Raw genomic sequence first — 21,829 nt, forward strand, 5'->3', positions numbered from 1 at the left:
CCACTCTAGGAGCCCAGGTTCGATCCGATTTGGGAATTAAGATCCATAAGCACTGTGGCAGTGAAAAGAAAAAAGCAGAGGGCAAGAAGGAAAGATTTCCTACAATGACATGATAAATTAAGACACCTGGGCATGAGTGGGTGGAGACAGGTACACTGGCAGTGAGAGATCGGCAACTTAGCCATTGATTGGAGGGAGTCTAGGGTGCTCTGTGAAGGGTCAATGGAGGTGTTGACTACCCCCAGAACTGGTCATTCAATTAAGCAGACAGGATTGTCTTTGTAGGCAATGGAAATTGACAAGTAAAATGCACAATTCTGTTCATGCTGATTGTGCATTTTCATTCCAATGGTATCAAAAACGTAATTTCCATTTAGAGTACACTAAAATCTGGGAGCCAGAGATCAACTGTAATCCAGGTCAAAAGCAATCTGAGGAATCCCATATGAATCACAAATCCCATATGAATCCCATATGAATCACAAAGCTCCAAACTGGTCCAAGAATTAACATACTTGGGAGAGGAGAAAAGCTTTTTTTAAATTTTAATTGGAGGCTAATTACAACATTGTTGTGGTTTTTGCCATACATTGACATGAATCAGCCATGGGTGTACATGTGTCCCCCATCCTGAACCTCCTCCCACCTCCCTCCCCATCCCATCCCTCAGGGTCATCCCAGTGCACCAGCCCTGAGCACCCTGTCTCATGCATTGAACCTGGACTGGTGATCTATTTCACATATGATAATATACATGTTTCAATGCTATTCTCTCAAATCATCCCACCCTCACCTTAAATCATGCTAACAAGCAGGGTCCCCCTGCAGGGTCCTTTGATACCATTAAACAGCTTAAATGCTGAGGCTCTTGGGTATATTTGTTATCATTATTACATTTTTTATTACTCCATTATTCATATATATGTGTACATTTTAGTCTTTAAAATTTGCTTGATGTCACATTACATCCTGACAATGTGAGACTTTACTCCAACGTCTAACTCTGGAAAATAGCCAACATAAAAGAACTCCTTTTCTTCTTCTCTGTGGAAGGAGACTGCTTACTTGCTAAGAACTACACTTCCTCTTTAATTTCAGTAAGACTCAGGATAGCCCAGTTGTTTACTTCAGAAACAGCAAGAAAGAAATCGTCCAACTCCCCATCCACTGCCTTATGAACAATTACTGTTCCTCTTTTAGATCTGTGGATGAAAAGTTAACATGATTTCATCATAATTTACTTGAGTTTTTCTCCTCTCCCAAGTATGTTAATTCTTGGACCACTCTGGAGCTTTGTAATTCATATGGGACTTTGCCTAACTTGTTATAACTAACTTGTTTATATCCCTGGGTATAAAAGCTAAGTTTTCAATTTGACTTTTGAGGTTTTACAACTTCAGTTGCCACCATTCTATTTGAAGAATATTTCTTTTTTTTTGACTACCCACCAGGCAGCATAGCTTGTGGGATCTTAGTTCCCCTTCCCAGACCAGGCACTGAACCTGCACCGGACGTGCAGAGTCTTAACCACTAGATTGCCAGGGAAGTCTTGCTAGTCACAGTATTGTGCAATAATTTCAGAAACTGGTATTGCTCTACATTTGTTCCTGCCTAAAGGGAAATGTTTTTTTATCTATCATACTTGTGACCTATTTTTTTTCAGTAAATACAACTTCATCTTGGATAATCTTTTCTTGAAGAATTATGTGGTAATCAGTGAACCTGCATCTTATTTAAATATTCATTCTTTGGTAATATTGACCTATGAGATAAAGGTACAAGCATAGTTTGGAAATACCTCAAATGCAGTTCCAGAGAATGACAATAATAAAGTCAATCACAGAATAAAGTAGGTTACTCAAATTTTTTATATTCACACTACATATAAAAGTTCTTCTTTGGACTATAAAGTATGCAATAGAAATATCTAAAACAATTTTCCAAATTTATCAACCAATTCATTTCCTGCACTGGGTCCTAGTCATTGATGATGTAGCAAGAAATAAAATACGCTGCCAAAAAAAAATAAAATAAAATAAAATACGCTGCCTTCAGGAGGTTATATTCTATAAGGGAATGTCAGCAATCCTTAAGTAAGATATGACTCTAGTAATGAATTAATACAATGACAGAAAGAGAAGCTGACTTAATTTGAACAATGTGTTGAGGAAGTGCTCATACGATAAGAGAACATCTGAACAAAACCCTTGATTAATTTAAAGAGCCTGTGATTCAAAACCACATGGAGATCATGAGAAAAAGGATGATGTTAAAAAAAAAACAAAAAACAAAAACAAAAAACAAGGATGATGTTGGAAGTTCATAAAAGCAAGAACACAAATTGTGACCTGGAGTACCTAAAAGAGCACAGAGCTTTGGATCCATTTACAATTCTTGAATGGAAACAGAAAGAGAATAAATCTATTTATTTAAGGCACTCAGTTTGTAGTAATTGGTACAGCAGAAATGGAAAATTTAGTATGGGGTATGTAGAAAAGCAAAACACAGTTTTCCAGAAACATTCTCATCTTATCAAGTGTCTATGTCCTTGCACTACAGTTGATGTGATGTTGTAGTTCTACAAAATACTCTAATAAAGCCGAAGATGTGGACACCTGTAAAAGCCTTGACACTTCACCACAATGTTCAATGTTCAAGATCATGGAACACCTGTAGGGACGTTTTAGGCTTCAAGGCACACTGAAGAATTCGCCACTCATTACATTTGAAAGGTTTCTCTCCAATATGAATTATCTGGCATATTATAAGGTATGAATTTTGACTAAACATATAGAGATGGTCATTGAACTTGTAAGGTTTCTTCCCATTACAGATAATCTGGTGGTGAGTGAGTCTATATGCAAAAAGACTTTACAACACTCATGATTATTTATAGTTTCTTCCCATTATGAATTCTCCAATGAATTGTAAGGTGTGAATTTTCAGATTTGAATTTTTTTTGAAGTTTGAATTTTGAAGACCTTCCCACATATAGCACAATTACATGGTGTTTCTTTTCTCCTTTTTTTTTTTTTTTTTTCTCTAGCCCTCACTCCCCACCCCTCGCCACCGCCATCTGCGGCCCGAGCTCAAGGCATCAAAGCGGTTCCCCCCCTTCCCCTCTCTAGCTGTCTCCTACTCCCATTACTATAATTCTCCCAATTCTCCACCTCCCTCCTCTCACCTGGGTCTTCACCCACTGTAACCTTGCCTTTTCCTTAAGGCTCCGGCAGACACGACTCCCACAGCCCCTCGAGTTCTCCCAGCCACGGGCTGAGTCCCCTACTTTGCTCGCACCCGAACCCTGCAGGAGCGCGCCGCCCCTCCGGACAGGACTCCACGGGCCCCAGCTTTGGCCTCACCGCTCCCGCAAGAAGCCACCGTTCCGACGCGTTTCCCCAAAGAACTTCCCCGAGTGACAGTCCGCTCCGATGCAAGCTCAGTCGTTCAGGCCGCTTCTCCCCTCTTCCCTCCGCTCCTTCCCCGGAGGTGAGTTTGCAAAACCCAGAACGTGCTCTACCCGAGCAGGCCAAGCCCTGCTCCATTTTTTTTTTTTACACAGTGTTTCTTAAGTTGGATTTTCTGATGTGTGGTAGGGTTGAGATCTGAGTAAAGGCTTTTCAACACCTAACAAATTTATAACATTTCTATTCATTATGTGGACTTCCCTGGTGGCTCATTAGGTAAAGTAAGATCCCCAAGAGATGGAAATGTCTACCCATTCCAGTATTCTTGCCTGGAGATCCCATGGACAAAGGAGCCTGACAGGCTACATGACTGTAGCAACTATCACTTTCACTTATTCATTATGCAATCTGTGATGAATTCGAAAACATTGTTTGTAATCAAAGCCTTTGCCACACTGATCACATTTGTAAGGTTTCTCTCCAGTATGAATGGACTGATGACGGATGAGGGTTGATCTACTGCTGAACATCTTACCACACTCATTACATTTGTAAGGTTTCTCTCCAGTATGAATTCTCTGATGAAGTTAAGTAAGGTTTGAATTTCTATTAAAGACTTTGCCACACTCACTACATTTGTAAGGTTTCTCTCCAGTATGAATTCTCTGATGAGCTGCAAGGCTTCCTTTCAGACTAAACAGCTGGCCACACTGATTACAGTTGTAAGGTCTGTCACCATTATGAATCGTTTGATGACGCACCAGGTTGGATTTTTGATTAAAGAACTTTCCACACTCATTACATTTGTAAGGTCTGTCTCCAGTATGGACATGTTGATGCCGTATAAGAGTTACCTTCTGACAAAAGAACTTGCCACACTCATCACACCTGTAAGGTTTCTGTCCAGTATGGACATGTTGATGCCGTATAAGGGCAGTCCTGTTATTAAAGTATTTGCCACACACGTTACATTTGTATGGTGTCACTGCAGTCTGAATTTGTTGATGCCTTGTAACAGTTTCCTTATCACAAAAGACCTTGCCACATTCATTAAATTTGTGAGGTTTCACTCCAGTATGAATACTCAGATGAGTTTTAAGATGTGCTTTTTGACCGAAGACTTTGCCACATTCATTACATTTGTAAGGTTTCTCTCCAGTATGAATTCTCTGATGAACTGCAAGGTCTACATTCTGATTAAAGACTCTGCCACATACATCACATTTAAATGGTTTTCTTCCAGTATGTTTTATCATATGTCTCCAGAGGCCTGAGGAATACCGAAAGGTTTTTCCACAGACATTGCATTTGTAAGGTGTCTCTCCAGTATGAGTTCTCTTATGACATGTAAGATATGAATTATGATTAAAACTCTTGCCACACACATTACATTTATAAGGTTTCTCTCCAGTATGAATTCTCCGATGAACTTCAAGGTGTGAATTTCGACTAAAGATCTTTCCACAGAAGTCACATTTATGCAATTTCTTTCCTGTATGGATTATCTGATGTCTACTGAAGTCTGAGCCTTTAAAAAAGATTTTTCCACTCTCATTACATTTGTAAGGTCTTTCCCTATGTGCTATCTGGTCTTGTGTCAGTATTGAAGGATGCATAAAATCACTCCCATATACATTAGAAATGTTGGATTGGCCAGAAGGAGAAATTTCCTGAGATGGTGAAAATGACATACCACTCTTCATGTTGTCATCAGCTTGATGAAATTCATCAATTGTTTGTCTACTTTGAAACGTGCACAGTGCATCCCAAGAGCTTAATGCAAGTATATTTGCAATCAGCTTCTTTTCTGTATCCTCTCCACTGGGTTGAACTCTTCCATAAGTGACACCTTCATTATGGAATGTAGGGATATTTCTATAATTTCTTTCATCATCTCTCCACTGACACCCGAGATCACACATACTTTCCTGTAATTCTTGAGGGTAAAAATGCTTGATTTCATGGCTTTCAGGGTTTCCCAAAATGAGTGTTTGGTATCTTTCTCCTATATCAATGTTTGCTTTTAGTTGTGATTTCTTGATCATGTGTATATGAGAGATACCTACAAGATATAAAGAATCACAGATATATTACTACAGTGTATGAATAAATATTTTTTCAACCACAATGTTAAAAATTTTTAGGAAAACTAAAGAATAAGATTCTTCACTATAGAAACAGTGGTTACCCATAATTCAAATCAAGCCTAGGGTAGTCTATTTTCAAACACACAAGGACATAACATTCAAATTGGATAAACTTATATTAGCTCTCAAAAATAAAGGTACTTTTCCACCATAACCACAAAACCCAAAGAAATTAAAGAGTAAAAATACAAACACTAGGAGTTTAGAAAGGAAATCATAGGAGATGCAAGAAGTGAGTTGGATAACACTCTTATTCAGGAATCCCCCTTCAAAATGGTTTCTGAGTCATCACAGCTGCACATAGTAAGTTGTATCCTGAGAAAGTTGTCCAAGGGATGAAACGAAATCATTTTTACAGTGTGAGTAATAAGAAAGGTGGAGTGATGGGTGAAGGAAAACTTGGAAACCGGAGAGATCAGGAGAACAATTAAAATATGTGAGTAAAGGTTAGTGTTTCTATCTGCATCAAGGGAACATGAAAAGAAAGAGTAAGACAGATAAAGGGTCTGAGTAGATTTCAGGGAATAATAAACAGAGGATATCACGGCTTATGACTGTATATATGTGTGAAAAACTGTAAGTACAGGCAACTAAAAATACTGAGGTTAAAAGGAAAAAAGAATTGGTTTAACTATTCCATTTTTAACTATGGAAATTATATTATGGGTATGTAGCCAAAATGAAAGAGATTTAAAAAGAGAAGAGAATGGGATATTTCAGATATAAAGCACGTATACATCTATTACATTATTTGCTAAGTAGGTTATCAAATTCAATATTCCATAAGCCCCATTTCCAGGCATATTTTCACAAAGAACAGATATAATGTTGTATGAGATGTCTAAGAATGATCTTTGTTGAAACCTGAAGGAAACACTAGAATAAGACCATCAAAAGGAAATAGATGTGTCTTTTCTGTACACAAACATACAGATAGAATAAAAATATCCTGGGTGTTTTTAACAACACAGATGGACCATGAAGGTATATGCTCAATAAAAATAATTCAGAGGCAAAAAAGTACATAATTATTCCAAATATGTATAAAATAAAGTTAATTTAGAAAAACACAAAAAAAAATAAGAGGCAAACTAAGAGCAATATAAAATAGTTGTTAACAAACTCAGGGGATTAGTAGAATGGGGGATATTACTAAAAGAAATAAATGTACAGTTCTTAAAGAGTTCTACAAATCTAATGTACAGCATGGTAATGATAGCTATCACTACTATATTACATGCTTAAAAGTTAATAAGACACTAGACCTTAAACATCTCACCACTACTCAGAAAAAACATAGAATTATGTCACAGATGAATACATTAACCTACCAAGGTAATTACAATGGAACTATCAAAACATTACACTATAGATCTTAAACTAACACAATGATAAACATTAATTAAATTTCAATAAACCAGAGAAAAAGAAAAAATAAGCACATAGACAAAACAGTCCTGGTTTATCAACTGAACAGAAATAAATTGAAGGAAAAAATGACAATAAAAATTCAACCCAAATAAAAACTGTTAGGCATACACAATATACCTATGCTAGCAGAAGTTAGAAGAAAAAACTGGATTAGAGTTCAATGAAATAGCGAATAATAACTATATAAAATTGTAACACCACAAGTTGGTTCTTTGAAAAGAATAACAAAACTGACAAACCTTTATGTAGAATAACTTACAAAAGGAATGAAGACTCAAATTACTGAAATTAGAAATGAGAAAGACAACATTACAACTGACTCAAACGGAATCAAGAAAATTAGAAGGAAACACTAAGAAAATTCTATGTGTAGGTAATGGATAAAGTAGAACAAATGAATAAATTCCTAGAGAATAACAACCTACCAAGATACTATTAGAACCATGAAGAAATTAACATCTGTACAAACTAGTCATGGAAAGGAGATGGAATCGTTAATCAAAAACCATCGTGAGGCAAGTCACATACATTCACTGCACAATTGCAGACAACACTTCAAAACAGTTAAGGTCAATCTTCCTTAAACTTTTCCAGAAAACACAGAAGAAAAAGGAAACGTTACAAACTTTATGAAGCGAGAATTCCTCTAATACCAATGCCAGTCAAAGACACAAGAAAACCAAGGACCAAAATTTCTAATAATCAAGCAAAAATCATCAATAAAAGTAAACTAAAATTAACACCACACTAAAAGGATTATATGCAACCATAAGGCGATATATTCTTGAAATGTAAGAATGGTTCAAAATATGCAAAGTTTCAGTGTAAAAAAGTATATTAATGGAATGAAACAAAAAGTAAAACTAAAAAGTAACTAAAGTAACTAAAAAAAAAGTAAAGTAACTCAACTAATGCAGTAAAAAGCATTTGACATAAGTCAACAGTTTTTCATAATAAAACACTTGATAAACAAGGAATTTAAAAAGCTATGGCAACACCCTAAAGGACAAATCCTATACAAAGACAGAAAGACATGCACATTCTAAACTAAAAACATGGCTAAAAAATATTAGAAAAGACAACTGACACAAAGACATCCTCAACTCAAGGATTTGAAGTCAATATTCTCAAGATGTCAGTGTTAACCAAAGCAATCAACAGTCAACAGATTTACTGTTTAGTAAAATCAATAGTATTTCTTGAAGAAATAACAAACACATCTTACAAATTCATTTGGAATCTCAAAAGATGCTGAAGAGCAAAGTACGCTTAAAAAGAACAAAGCCAGAGGTCTCGCAGGTCTTTATTTCAAAACTTACTTCAAACCTATACTAATAAAATGATGTGGTACAAAGATAAAGACAGAGCAACTGGTGGAATAGTACAGAGACATAAAAAAAAAATCTCTCATATATGGTCAAATGTTCTAGAAGGGGGTCAAGACAACTCAAAGGAGGATGAGCAGTTATTAAATACACAACAATTTAGCTGGATCATTAACTGACATAATATACAAAATCAATAAGAGACCTAACCAAGCCCAAAATGCATAAAACTCCTAGAAATAAATAAGCAGGAAAAGCTTTATGACATAGCAGTCACCAATGATTTATCACGCATAACATGAAAAGCACCAGGAACAAACCTAAAACAGAAATTTGAACTACCTCAAAATTATAAACTACTGTGCATTAGATCACACTTAGTAGAGTGAAAAATAATCTATGCTATGGCAGAAAATATTTGCAAATGATTTATGTCATAACAAAATATCAAGCATATGTAAACAACTCTAAAAAACTAATCACTGGAATTTCCTGGTGATCGAGTGGTTAAGATTCTACACTTCCAGTGTAGTGGGCATGGGTTCGATCCCTGGTCGGGGAACTAAGATCCCACATGCCACATGGTGAGGCCAAAAAATAAATAAATAAAATAAAAATTTAAAAAGAACTAATCACCAATTCTACCTGGACAGGGCTGGCTTGTCTCCAATCAACCAACCCACACACTGAAAACAGAAAACAACCTCCATAAGTAACATGAAATACATATACTTGATGATTAAAGAAATAAAATCAAAACTATTTATTATGCATAGAAATGTACAAAATGAGAGCAGCAGTGCCAAAAACAAATGATGGTTCATCACTGAAGGTATCACTCCACCTCATAAGCTGTCTCAGTATTTGTTTGGAGAAGAGGAGGGTCCACATCATGGTTTGTGGGATCTCAGTTCACTGACTAGGGATGGAACCTGCACCTAACCACTGGAACGAGAGGGAACTCTTAAGCTCTCTCATTAAGATGCTTCAAACCTAAGTGTAGACGTAGAATGGTGCACACAGGCATCAAAAATATGGCATCAACAACAGTTTAGTCAATACCTTCGCATGAGGATGTGGACTTGGACGATGTTATCTCTAGAAAAAATTCTCAAACCATTTCTTGAGGATCAAAACAGGTGGTCACTAGGGGCTTCCCTGGTGGCTCAGTAGTAAAGAATCCACTTGCCAATGCAGGAGATACAGGTTCAAACTCTGATCCAAGGAGATCTCACATGACAGGGAGAAAATAAGGCCCTGAGCTACAACTATGGAGCCTGTGCTCTCAAGTCCAGGAGCCAAAACCATGAAGCCCTGACAGTTTAGAGCTCATGCTCTGTAACAACAGAAGATTGCACATCACAACTAGAGTAGCCTCCACTTGCTGCATCCAGAGAAAAGACCGCACAGCAACGAAGATCCAAAGAAATAAAAAATAAATTAATTAAATTATTTTTTAAAAGAAAAAAATGAGGGAGAGAAAGAAATGTCAGCTACTGTGGGTTTTTCCAGAATCTCAACTCTCTGTTCACATGAGACTGAGGACATTACAGGTGGCTCTGGAAAAATCTCACAAAATCATCCACTGCCTGCTACGTTTTTGATTCACAGGGAACAATGTAACATGCAGGTATCATCCAACACTCTTCTAATAAGTACTGAGTCAAAAGCACAGAAGTAGAATACAGAGAATTAAAATATTTTAAAAGTTTCCAGATGGGGGTTAGACATCGAGCACTGGAAAAACTCCTAACGTGAAGTGGCCAGGTCATCTGAAGGAAGAGCATGTTTAAACTCCTGAGCCTACATTATGAAGGTTTCCATGCCTGAGTCAACATGGCTTTGAGCTCCATTAAGCAAAATAGGGAGTTCCAAAAGGCAAAGAGCAGTAAATGCAAAAATACTCTCCCAACTTTTGGAAGGAAATTATCCTTACCCACAGAGAGCAGGTTCCTGAGGGTCTCCACCATCACGTCCCTGTACAAGGTCCTCTGAGCAGGGTCCAGGCATTCCCACTCCTCTGGAGAGAATTCAATGGCCACATCCTTGAAGGTCAATCGTGCCTTAAGTTTAAAAGAAAAAGCACTTAACCAAGGGAACAGAAGCAGAGTTCTTGCGTATAAAATGAGTAGAGGTGAGAAGATCAAGTTGAAGTAGGTATTGTGACAGAGCCATGTAAAGGTATTTGACGCTACCTCTGTGTCTAATTTAATTTCTCACACTTTATCATAAAGATTACAATATCCTCCAAATAGATACAGGTTTCTCATTTTCTTACAAAATACATGAAATAAATACAAACAAAAATTCAAAGCTGGGCTGTCTATATGAAAGTCTTAGTATGTTCTATCACTGAGGGATGATCAAAGCTGGATGTGGAGGAGCGTGAGTGATCTTCAGTGATGACAAAGTCTACAGTGTGTTTAAGGAAAACCCAAGATTTTTAATCACAATGATGACAGGAGCAGCAAAGATGAACACCATTTGAGCTTCCTATCTGAAATACATTACTCTAAATGTTTTACATGTATTAACTTGCTGTCAGCATCACAGCTCATTAAAGACCTATTCTGATCTTGCAGATGAGATCTGGGTCAAAGACACACTGGGAAACTCCAATCAGGTCTAGAAGTTAAGGAATCAGAGCAAGCAGCTGAGCTCCTAAGGCTGGACTTTAGAACTGAAGTTTAAAATGAAAGAGTTAAGTAACACACGGAACATTAAAAGTACATTGCCAGACTGTTTCATGGAGAAAACATGAAAAAAGTTCAAGGTGCACAACATAGAGTGGCCTAAAAGGTCTTTATACATGTGTGCGCACACACATGCACAAGAAATGTTAGGAATTTTATTACTACTTAAATGATTAATATGATAGGGTAGAAAAAGTTGGAAGCCAGATAATATGTTAAAAATATAATTGTTAAAGTGCTGCACTCAATATGCCAGCAAATTTGGAAAACTCAGCAGTGGCCACCCAGGACTGGAAAAGGTCAGTTTTCATTCCAATCCCAAAGAAAGGCAATGCCAAAGAATGCTCAAACTACCACACAATTGCACTCATCTCACACACTAGTAAAGTAATGCTTAAAATTCTCCAAGCCAGGCTTCAGCAATACGTGAACTGTGAACTTCCAGATGTTCAAGCTGGTTTTAGAAAAGGCAGAGGAACCAGAGATCAAATTGCCAATATCCGCTGGATCATCAAAAAAGCAAGAGAGTTCCAGAAAAACATCTATTTCTGCTTTATTGACTATGCCAAAGCCTTTGACTGTGTGGATCACAATAAACTATGGAAAATTCTGAAAGAGATGGGAATACCAGACACCTGACCTGCCTCTAAGAAACCTGTATGCAGGTCAGGAAGCAACAGTTAGAACGGACATGGATCAACAGACTGGTTCCAAATAGGAAAAGGGAGTGCATCAAGGCTGTATATTGTCACCCTGCTTATTTAGCTTATATGCAGAGTACATCATGAGAAACGCTGGGCTGGAGGAAGCATAAGCTGGAATCAAGATTGCTGGGAGAAATATCAATAACCTCAGATATGCAGATGACACCACCCTTATGGCAGAAGTGAAGAACTGAAGAACCTCTTGATGAAAGCGAAAGAGGAGAGTGAAAAAGTTGGCTTAAAGCTTAACATTCAGGAAACTAAGATCATGGCATCTGGTCCCATCACTTCATGGCAAATAGATGGGGAAACAGTGGAAACAGTAGCTGACTTTATTTTTGGGGGCTCCAAAATCACTGCAGATGGTGACTGCAGCCATGAAATTAAAAGACACTTACTCCTTGGAAGGAAAGTTATGACCAACCTAGATAGCATATTAAAAAGCAGAGACATTACTTTGCCAACAAAGGTCCGTCTAGTCAAGGCTATAGTTTTTCCAGTGGTCATGTATGGATGTGAGAGTTGGACTGTGAAGAAAGCTGAGCGCCGAAGAATTGATGCTTTTGAACTGTGGTGTTGGAGACTCTTGAGAGTCCCTTGGACTGCAAGGAGATCCAATCAGTCCATCCTAAAGGAGATCAGTCCTGGGTGTTCATTGGAAGGACTGATGCTGAAGCTGAAACTCCAATACTTTGGCCACCTGATGCGAAGAGCTGACTCACTGGAAAAGACCCTGATGCTGGGAGGGATTGGGGGCAGGAGAAGGGGATGACAGAGGAGATGGTTGGATGGCATCACCGATTCAATGGACATGAGTGTTAGCAAGCTCGGGGAGTTGGTAATGGACAGGGAGGCCTGGCGTGCTGCAGGCCATGGGGTCGCAAAGAGTTTGCGCGACTGAGCGACTGAACTGAACTGAATGCATGCACACACATCAACACTAAATTTTAAAAAATGAGAGGAGTGTATTTTTCAGATGTTTTCCTCATCACTTTTATTCATGTGCATTCAGGATCTTCCAGATAATGAAAATGACTATAGGATCAACTATACTTAACTGCATTTGTCAACATGATTTTGTAATAAGCTAGTGAAAAACAGTATTCCAACCTCAACAAAATAACTGTATTAAACATATAATTTTGTCCATTTAAACTTACACAGGAAGGCACTGTTGTTGTCTTTCAGTCACTAAGTCCTCTCCCACTCTTTGTGACCACATGAACTGCAGCACGCCAGGCTTCTCTGTCCATCACAATCTCCCTGAGTTTGCTCACTCATGTCCATTGAGTCCATGTTGCCACCAACCATCTTGTCCTCTGTCCCCCTTTCTCCTCCTGCCCTCAGTTTTTCCCAGCTCAGGGTCTTTTTCAGTGAGTCAGTCTTCAATTCAGGTGGCCAAAGTATTGGAGTTTCAGCTTCAGCATCAGTCCTTCCAATGACTATTCAGGGTTGATTTCCTTTAGAATTGACTGGTTTGATCTCCTTGCTGTCCAAGGGACTCTCAAGAGTCTTCTCCAGCACCACAGTTCAAAAGCATCAATTTTTCGGATGCTCAGCTTTCATCATGGGCCAACTCTCACATCCATACGTGACTACCAGAAAAAAACACAGCTTTGACTATATAGACCTTTGCTGGCAAAGTGTTGTCTCTGCTTTTTAAAACACTGTCTAGGTTTGACATAGCTATTCTTCCAAGGAGCAAGCATCTTTTAATTTTGTGGCTGCAGTCACTGTCTGCATTGATTTTGGAGCCCAAGAAAATAAAATCTGACATTTCCCCTATCTATTTGTCATGAAGGGATAGGATCAGATGCCATGATCTTAGTTTTTGATGTTGAGTTTTAAGCCAGCTTTTTCACTCTTCTCTTTCACCTTCATCAAGAGGCTCTTTAGTTCCTCTTCACTTTCTGCCATTAAAGTGGTATCATCTGCATATCTGAGGTTGTTGATATTTCTCCTGGCAATCTTGATTCCAGCTTGTGATTCATCCAGCCTGGCATTTCACATGATGTACTCTGCATATAAGTTAAATAAGCAGGGTGACAATATACAGTATTTACATACTCCTTTGCCAATTTGAACCAGTCCATTGTTCCATGTCTCATTCTAACTGTTGCTTCTTGGCCTGCATACAGGTTTCTCAGGAGGCAGGTAAGGTGGTCTGGTACTCCCATCTCTTTAAGAATATTCCAGTTTGTTGTGATCCACACAGTCAAAGGCTTGAGTAGAGTCAATGAAGCACATGTTTTTTTTTGGAATTTCCATGCTTTTTCTATGACCCAGCAGCATACGTTGTCAATTTGATCTCTAGGTCCACTGCCTTTTCTCAATCCAGCTTATATGAAATGTTCCCTTGGTAACTCCAATTTTCTTAAAGAGATCACTAGTCTTTCTATTCTATTGTTTTCCTTATTTCTTTGCATTTGTCACTGAAGAAGGCTTTCTTTCCTCTCCTTGCTATTCTCTGGAATTCTACATTCAAGTGAGTATATCTTTCCCTTTCTCCCTTTCTCTTTCTTGCTTCTCTTCTTTTCTGAGCTCTTTGTAAGGCCTCCTCAGGCAACCATTTTGCCTTCTTGCATTTCTTTTTCTTGGGGACGGTTTTGGTCATCACCTCCTGTACAATATTATGTACTTCCACTCACAGTTCTTAAGGTAATCTGCCTACCAGATCTAATCACTTGAATCTATTCATCACCTCCACTGTATAATCATAAGGAATTTGATTTAGGTCATACCTGAATGGCCTATGGTTTTCCCTACTTTCTTCAATTTAAGTCTGAATTTTGCAATAAGGAGCTCATGATCTGAGCCACAGTCAGCTTCAGGTCTTTTTCTGCTGACTGTATAGAGCTTCTCCATCTTTGGCCACAAAGAATATAATCAATCTGATTTCAGTATTGACCATCTGGTGATGTTCATGTGTAGAATCATCTCTTGTGTTGTTGGAAGAGAGTGTTTGCTATGACCAGTGTGTTCTCTTGACAAAACTCTGTTAGCCTTTGCCCTGCTTCATTTTGTTCTCCAAGGCCAAACTTGCCTGTTACTCCAGGTATCTCTTGACTTCCTACTTTTAGCATTCCAGTCCCCTGTGATGAAAAGGACATCTTTTTTTGGTGTTAGTTCTAGAATATCCTGTAGATCTTCATAGAACCATTCGACTTCAGCTTCTCCAGCATTACAGGTTGGGTCATAGACTTGGATTACTGTGATGTTGAATGGTTTGCCTCAGAAACAAACCGAGATCATTCTGTTATTTTTGAGATTGCAACCAAGTACTGCATTTCAGGGCTATTGTTGACTATGAGGGTTACTCCATTCCTTCTAAGGGATTCTTGCCCACAATAGTAGATAAAATGGTCATCTGAAATTCACCCATTCTGGTCCATTTTAGTTCACTGATTCCTAAAATGTTGATGTTCACTCTTCTCATCTCCTGTTTAACCACTTCCAATTTATCTTGATTCACTGGACCTAATATTCCAGGTTCCTATGCAATGTTGTTCTTTACAGCATTGGACTTTATTCACCACCAGATACAACCACAACTGGGCATTGTTTCAGCTTCAGCTCAGGCTCTTCATTCTTTGTTTTGCTATTTCTCTACTTTACCCTAGTAGAATATGGGCACCTACCGACCTGGAGGGTTCATCTTTCAGTGTCATATCTTATTGCCTTTTCATACTGTTCATGAAGGTCTCAAGGCAAGAATAGTGAAGTGGTTTGCCATTCCTTTCTCCAGTGGATGTTTTGTCAGGCCCTAACTAGCAAGGACATGCCCTTCAGCCACTCAATGTAGCTGGAAGACATGCCTGGTGCCCTGGCAGTCCCACTGCTGGTCCCTGTTGAGCATTTAAACACTCACTGGCTGTCAAGATTCTCTCAACGTGTGACCAGGGGTTCAGGCAAAGGCCCTGCTGGAGTGGCTGGGAAGGGGGTCCAGGAAGGGCTGGAGTTGACATTAGATGATGCCTAGGAGGGCAGGGCACCCTGGCCTCACTGCTGCCATTGGCCACCCTGGAGCCATCCACTGCCCAGGAGTGGCTGGCCTCCCTGGGGTCCATCCACAGACTGGGAGTCACTGTCCACCATAGAGACGATCTGCTGCCCTCCACTGTCTGCCAGTTGAGCTGATCAGCCGCACTCGAGTCCACCATACCCAGGCTTTTCTGCTGCCGCTGGGGGACCTAGGGCCAATCTGCTGCCACTGCAGGTGCCATACTTGGAAATGGGGGCACTGGTTGCTACCCTGCTCCAGCCTCTGTCTCTGGGGTGATCTTTGTGAAGCCCATGGCCGTGGCCATGTTATCCCACAGTCGTCTTAACCAAAAGACATTAATAAAGGCCAAAGAGTTTGTTTTTGGCAGTAATTAACTTTGAATCAAATTTGGAAGTTATTACTATTACACGTTATTTGTAGATTAGCACCATAGTAAAATAAAATCTTGTTGGACAATTTAAAATCATGACAAAAAGAAAACAAAAACAACATGGAAAAAATATATTGTTATCAACCAAGAATATTTCACCAAACATCATGATCAGAAGGAAACACTTGATGAATTCTCGCTGAAGTGACAGTGGAGTGGAAGGGGCTGGCCAGGGGGCCTGCCTCTCACCACCATGCCTGAGCAGGGACCACTGGAGAAAGTGACAGGAGGAAAACCAAGTGGGAGCAAGACACACAGAGAGCATGTCAGAGCTGGAACTGTGAACATTCACAAGTCTAAGGTGAAAAGTGAAAGGACGGAAAAAGATATTCAGTCCTTAAGAGAGCAGGGGTTACTATACAATATCAGACAAAAGACAAAATAATCCAAGGAAAAATCTAACAAAAAAATATATATATATATTATGAAATGGGAAAAGGTAAATTTACCAAGAAAATACAACAATTACAAATATGTATATATCTAACATCAGAGTTCCCCTGAAAATGAAGATCTTAACAGAAGTAAAAATGGAAATAGGTAACAGCACAACATTAGTATCAGACTTCACTACCTGAGTTTTACCAGCGCATGGAAACCAAAAGATCAACAAGGAAACTGAGTACTTGTACAACACTGTAGAATGACTGTACCTAACAAACATGTACAGAACATTCCACTCAACAACAGCAGAAATCCCATCCTTCTCCAGCACATCTCAAAACCTTCTCCATTGCACAGACCACATGCTAGACCGTAAAACAAAGCTCAACAAATATATGAAGGCTGAGAACATAAAAAGTATATTCTAAAAAAACGAAGAGTATCTCCTTTAACCACAGTGAAATGATACTAGAAATAAACAGCAGAAGGAAAACAGGAAAAGTTTCCAAAAGTGGAAAGTAAGCAGTTTATTGTTTAAGAAGGAACGAATCAAAGAAGAAATCATAGGGAAAATTGTAAAGTATGTGAATGAAAATAAAAACAGCCTATAAAATTTATTAACAAGTAGTCAAAGATGCAGTAGTGGGGAAGTCCACACTGCTAAATCCTTACAACCACAAAAGAGAAAGACACACACTCTGCATTACTCTTCAAGAAACTACTGAACAACCTAGCCAGAGCAATTGGAAAAGAAAAAAAAAACATCCAAGTTATCTAAACTGAAAAGAAAGCAAAATTACCTTTTATATTGTAGGTGACAAGATTTTATATATAGAACCCAAAAGAGATTGCAGAAGAAAACTGACTACTCCAAAAACATTAAGGACATTCCCAGTGGTCCAATGGTAAAGAATCCACCTGCCAATCCCTGGTCCAGCAAGATCTGATATGCAGTGGGACAACTAACTAGTGAAACCTGCCCACTTAGAGCCTGTGTCTGCAAGAGGAGAAGCAACTGTAATGAAAAGCCCATGTACCACAACTAGCAAGTAGCCTCCAACCATCACAACTAGACAAAGGCCACTCTCAGCAACAAAGAACTAGCACAGCCAAAAATAAATAAATAAACAAAAATTTAGAAAAACCTTAGAAGAGTTGCAGCATAAAATATCTGCAAACCAAAATCAGTTGCACTTCGATACACAATGAACAATGTCAACAGAAAATCAGAGAACAACCCCACAGAATCCTTAGGGAAAAGATCAGCCAACTACGTGTAAGACCTCTACACTGAAAAGTACAAAACTTTATAAGAAGTCCCTGGAGATATATATGAAAGAAACACAAGCTGTAATCACGCATGGGAACTTTATGTTTTTAAAATGACCAAATTTGGGTGGAAGGGAAGCTCAAGAAGTAGTGAATATATACATATCCATGGCTGATTCATGTTGTTGTACGGCAGAAACCAACACAACATTGTAAAGCAACTATCCTCCAATTAAAAATAAAATTTAAAGAATAGAAAAAAAAAAAGAAATCCCTTCACTTGCAACCCAGCAGATAAGACCTAGTATACCCCCCAAATTTTTCAATGGAAATTAAGAGGCCAATCAAACTGATTAAAAACAGATAACACTTCCTTTGCTTAGAAGTAGCAAACTATAAAAATCAAGTCAATAAAGTTTCATTGCAGAATTTTCTTTACAAAAAATGACCAAATTAGGGACTTCCCAAATTAGGGTCCAGTGGTTAGAACTCCATGCTTCCCCTGCAGGGGGTGCGGTCTACAGATATAAAGAATCCCTATCAAAATTTCAAAGGCAACTTTTGCACTTGTAGAAAAACAATCATTCGTAAATTTATAGGGAATGTCAAGAGTCAACAAACAGTCAAAAAACTCTTGAAAAAGAAGATGAATACACGGGTATCAGGCAGGATATTTCAGATTCTGTGAAGATTAGCATGTTCAAAGAAGGGCATTTCAAGGACAGACTGAAAACAACTAAGAACATGACTTTACCTGAGAAAGAGCCATTTCTGACTTCTTTTTTGTTTCCTTCTCTTTCTCTTAGCACAAAAAGGGAGAAAACAAAACATTAGACTAACTGGTAAAATTAGGATTTGTCTGTTAATATAAAAGACCATTGACAACTTGACCAAGTACCAAGCAAAACGTCTAAAATTATTTATTACATACCAAAGAGCTTTTCCAATACAAAAGAGAAAGAGTAGAAAGCAGGCAGGCCTCCAAGTTATCTGAAACACATTTTAAAAAGAAACGATTTGTGAATTTTTATCACCTAATAATTGTGGGTCAACATTTTACAAATTTCACAGTATATTAATATTTAGAAAAGAATTACTTGATTATATAAGACCACCAAAGCTTGTTACAGAAGTTAATGTTCAACTTCTAGGGAAGTTGAAACTGAACAAACTAAACTCTTTTTCCATGCTACAAAACAAATGATATGTAAAGATACAAAAAAAAGTAAGCCCATCACAAAAAAGGACTCTCAATGTTTCTTTTAAGACACCATACAGTGACAGATTTAATCACTTCTTGCCCCCTTTGTTCTCTCCCTGCTCCTCTGTCCCACGTCAAGAAAAGGGAAGGGGACGACTCACAAATGAGTGAATCAAATCACTGTCCCCTGGAGAAACAGGGTTTGCAAATGGAAGTTATCTTCTGATACGAAGAATTACAGAATGCACAAGACACAAGTTCTGCTATTTTCATCCTCACCTGTACAATTAGAGACATTTTATTACATTCTAAAATAAGAAATCATACATCACAACTTATCGACAACCAAACAACTCACCATCCATCTGCATCCAGTTCCCACTACCCACCTGCTCGACTAGGTGTTTCCATTTCAGTCGGTTTATCTGTCTCTTTTCTTCCCCTCTGCTCTCCTGCTGTTCCTGTTTCCTCCCTCACATTTGTCCTGCCCCACTCTGTAAACTGTTCCCCTCGACATGCTTGGTCTCTGCACCCTTTCTGCCGGTCCTCCATCTGTGTTTCTGCCTCTTTCTTCCCCTTCCCTGCTCTCTCTCTGCCCTCCAGTTACACCCCTTCTCTCCCTCTTCCACTCCCCTTCTCCCCCCTCCTCTGACACTCCAGGTGGTGATGCGTCCTTCCTGCTCTCTCTTCCTCTTGTGGTCACACTTGATCCTCCTTCTCTCCCAGCACCATGCTGCTCTGCAGCCCAAGTGTCCAGCTCTTTCATCCTCTCACCCCACTCTGTGTGAAGTGCCTCTCCTTTGGTGCCCCCGTCCCACCGCTGATCCAAGGCCCCTCTATGTTACTGTCAGCTACAAACTAGCACTTGCCATCTACCTACATGCCAGTAGTCATGTACAGAAGTGTCAGTTGGATCATAAAGAAGGCTGAGGGCCAAAGAATTGATGCTTTTGAACTGTGGTCCTGGAGAAGACTCTTGAGAGTCCCTTGGACTGCAAGGAGATCAAACCAGTCAATCCAAAGGAAACCAACCCTGAATATTCATTGGTAGGATTGACGCTGAAGCTCCAGTACTTTGGCCAGCTATGCGAAAGCCAGCTCACTGGAAAAGACTGTGATGCTGGGAAGATTGAAGGCAAGAGGATAAGGGGGTGGCAGAGGATGAGACAATTAGGCAGCGTCACTGACTCAATGGACATGAGTTTCGCAAGATGATGGACGACAGGAAACCTGATGTGCTGCAGTCCATGGAGTCAAAAAGAGTCAGACACGACTTAGGGACTGAAGAACAACAATCTACCTATCTACTCTTACAAGGATTAAATCATGTGCTTTTGCAGGTGTTGATCTTCAATACCCTCTGAAAGGACTTTAGAGTGGAGAACTGAAATGAGACACTCTGTGCTCAGGAAAAACTGGAAGGACAGGTCTTCAGATAGATATTTTCAGGAGCCAATTTTATGAGCCCAATTCTTATATCTCCTCATATCTAGAAAAGCACTAAAATCCTTCATGGTGATGACTGTTTCTTGTGACTAGCAAAGCTTCACAGACTAGTAGAAACCTTCTGGAAAAAATATGTGCTTGATTGCATGTATTCCCCCTTTACCAAAATCACATATATACTGACCTTTCCCCCTGCCTCTTTGGAGCAGTTTCTCAGAGCTATCTGAGGTGCTGTCTCCTGGGCTGCAGTCCTCATTTTGCCCCAAATAAAACTTTACTTGCAAAAATCTAACATAGTGCTTTTTTTTTTAAGTCGACAGATCCAATCAGTGGAGAATCATCTTTTTAAATTTTTACTTATTTTATTCACCTGGTATTTTCAATGCTTAACCGCTTTCATTTTACTCTTTGAACAAGTCCCTCAGCCACCCTTTCCATTCCTAGCTATTCTCCATCATTCTTTTCTTGTTCCCAGTTTTTCTAGTTCCCTCAGTTGCTCATTTTTCTGCTTTTCCTGGTCCTCTACATATCTACAAGGGATGGCAATTGAATAGGACGCCTGCCTGCGGGAAAAGACTGTCCGTCGGGTGGACACTATGTGTCACATGACTACCCCAGGTCACATCTGCCTGGGTGGGGATAGGCTCCCAATGAAGGGGAGGCCTGAGTGGCCGACGGACCAGTCTGAGAAGGGAGGACAGTGGGGCTGGGAGGGAGGGAGTTCTCAGGAGAGAGGTGGGGTCTCCAGAAGGCCAGAGATAGAGACAGAGTAAAGGGATAAAGCAGGTTAATCCTGGGATTTCCCTGGTGGTCCAGTGGCTAGCAGGGCTTCCCTGGTAGCTCAAACGGTAAAGCGTCTGCCTACAATGCGGGAGATCCGGGTTCGATCCCTGGGTCGGGAAGATCCCCTGGAGAAGGAAATGGCAACCCACTCCAGTATTCTTGTCTGGAAAATCCCATGGACTGTAGCCTACCAGGTCGCAAAGAGTCGGACACGACTGAGTGACTTCACTTTCACTTTCCAGTGGCTAGCACTCTGCACTCCCAAGGTAGGGAACTTGGATTTGATTCCTGGTCAGGGAGCTAGATACCACATGCCACAACTAAGACCCAGCACAGCCAAATGAATAAACTAAGAAAAGTTTATCCTACTAAGGGCATTGTCAGTAGAAAAAATAAGGGAGATGTCTGCAAGTCAATGATTACACAAGACACCAGATTTGCTTAACCACAAAACCTAGCAGGGTTACATAGCAATAAACCCACACTAGAGCACAAGATGAGCCACAAAACAATAAAACAATGGTGGCATGAAACCCATATTGTGCCCAGTGAGCTCACTGTTAGGACACTCTCTTCGCACACATAAAAAGCAGTAATTTGTGGATC

At 39.3% G+C, this 21,829-nt stretch overlaps 1 pseudogene; it reads right to left on the bottom strand.

The window, feature by feature from the left end:
• Positions 1 to 2,409: 2,409 nt before the first annotated feature.
• On the bottom strand, positions 2,410 to 19,084 carry LOC110148903 (zinc finger protein 813-like; annotated as a pseudogene).
• Positions 19,085 to 21,829: the final 2,745 nt, after the last annotated feature.

This window comes from Odocoileus virginianus, unplaced genomic scaffold (genome assembly GCF_023699985.2).
Source record: "Odocoileus virginianus isolate 20LAN1187 ecotype Illinois unplaced genomic scaffold, Ovbor_1.2 Unplaced_Scaffold_24, whole genome shotgun sequence".
NCBI classification, from domain to species: Eukaryota; Metazoa; Chordata; class Mammalia; order Artiodactyla; family Cervidae; genus Odocoileus; species Odocoileus virginianus.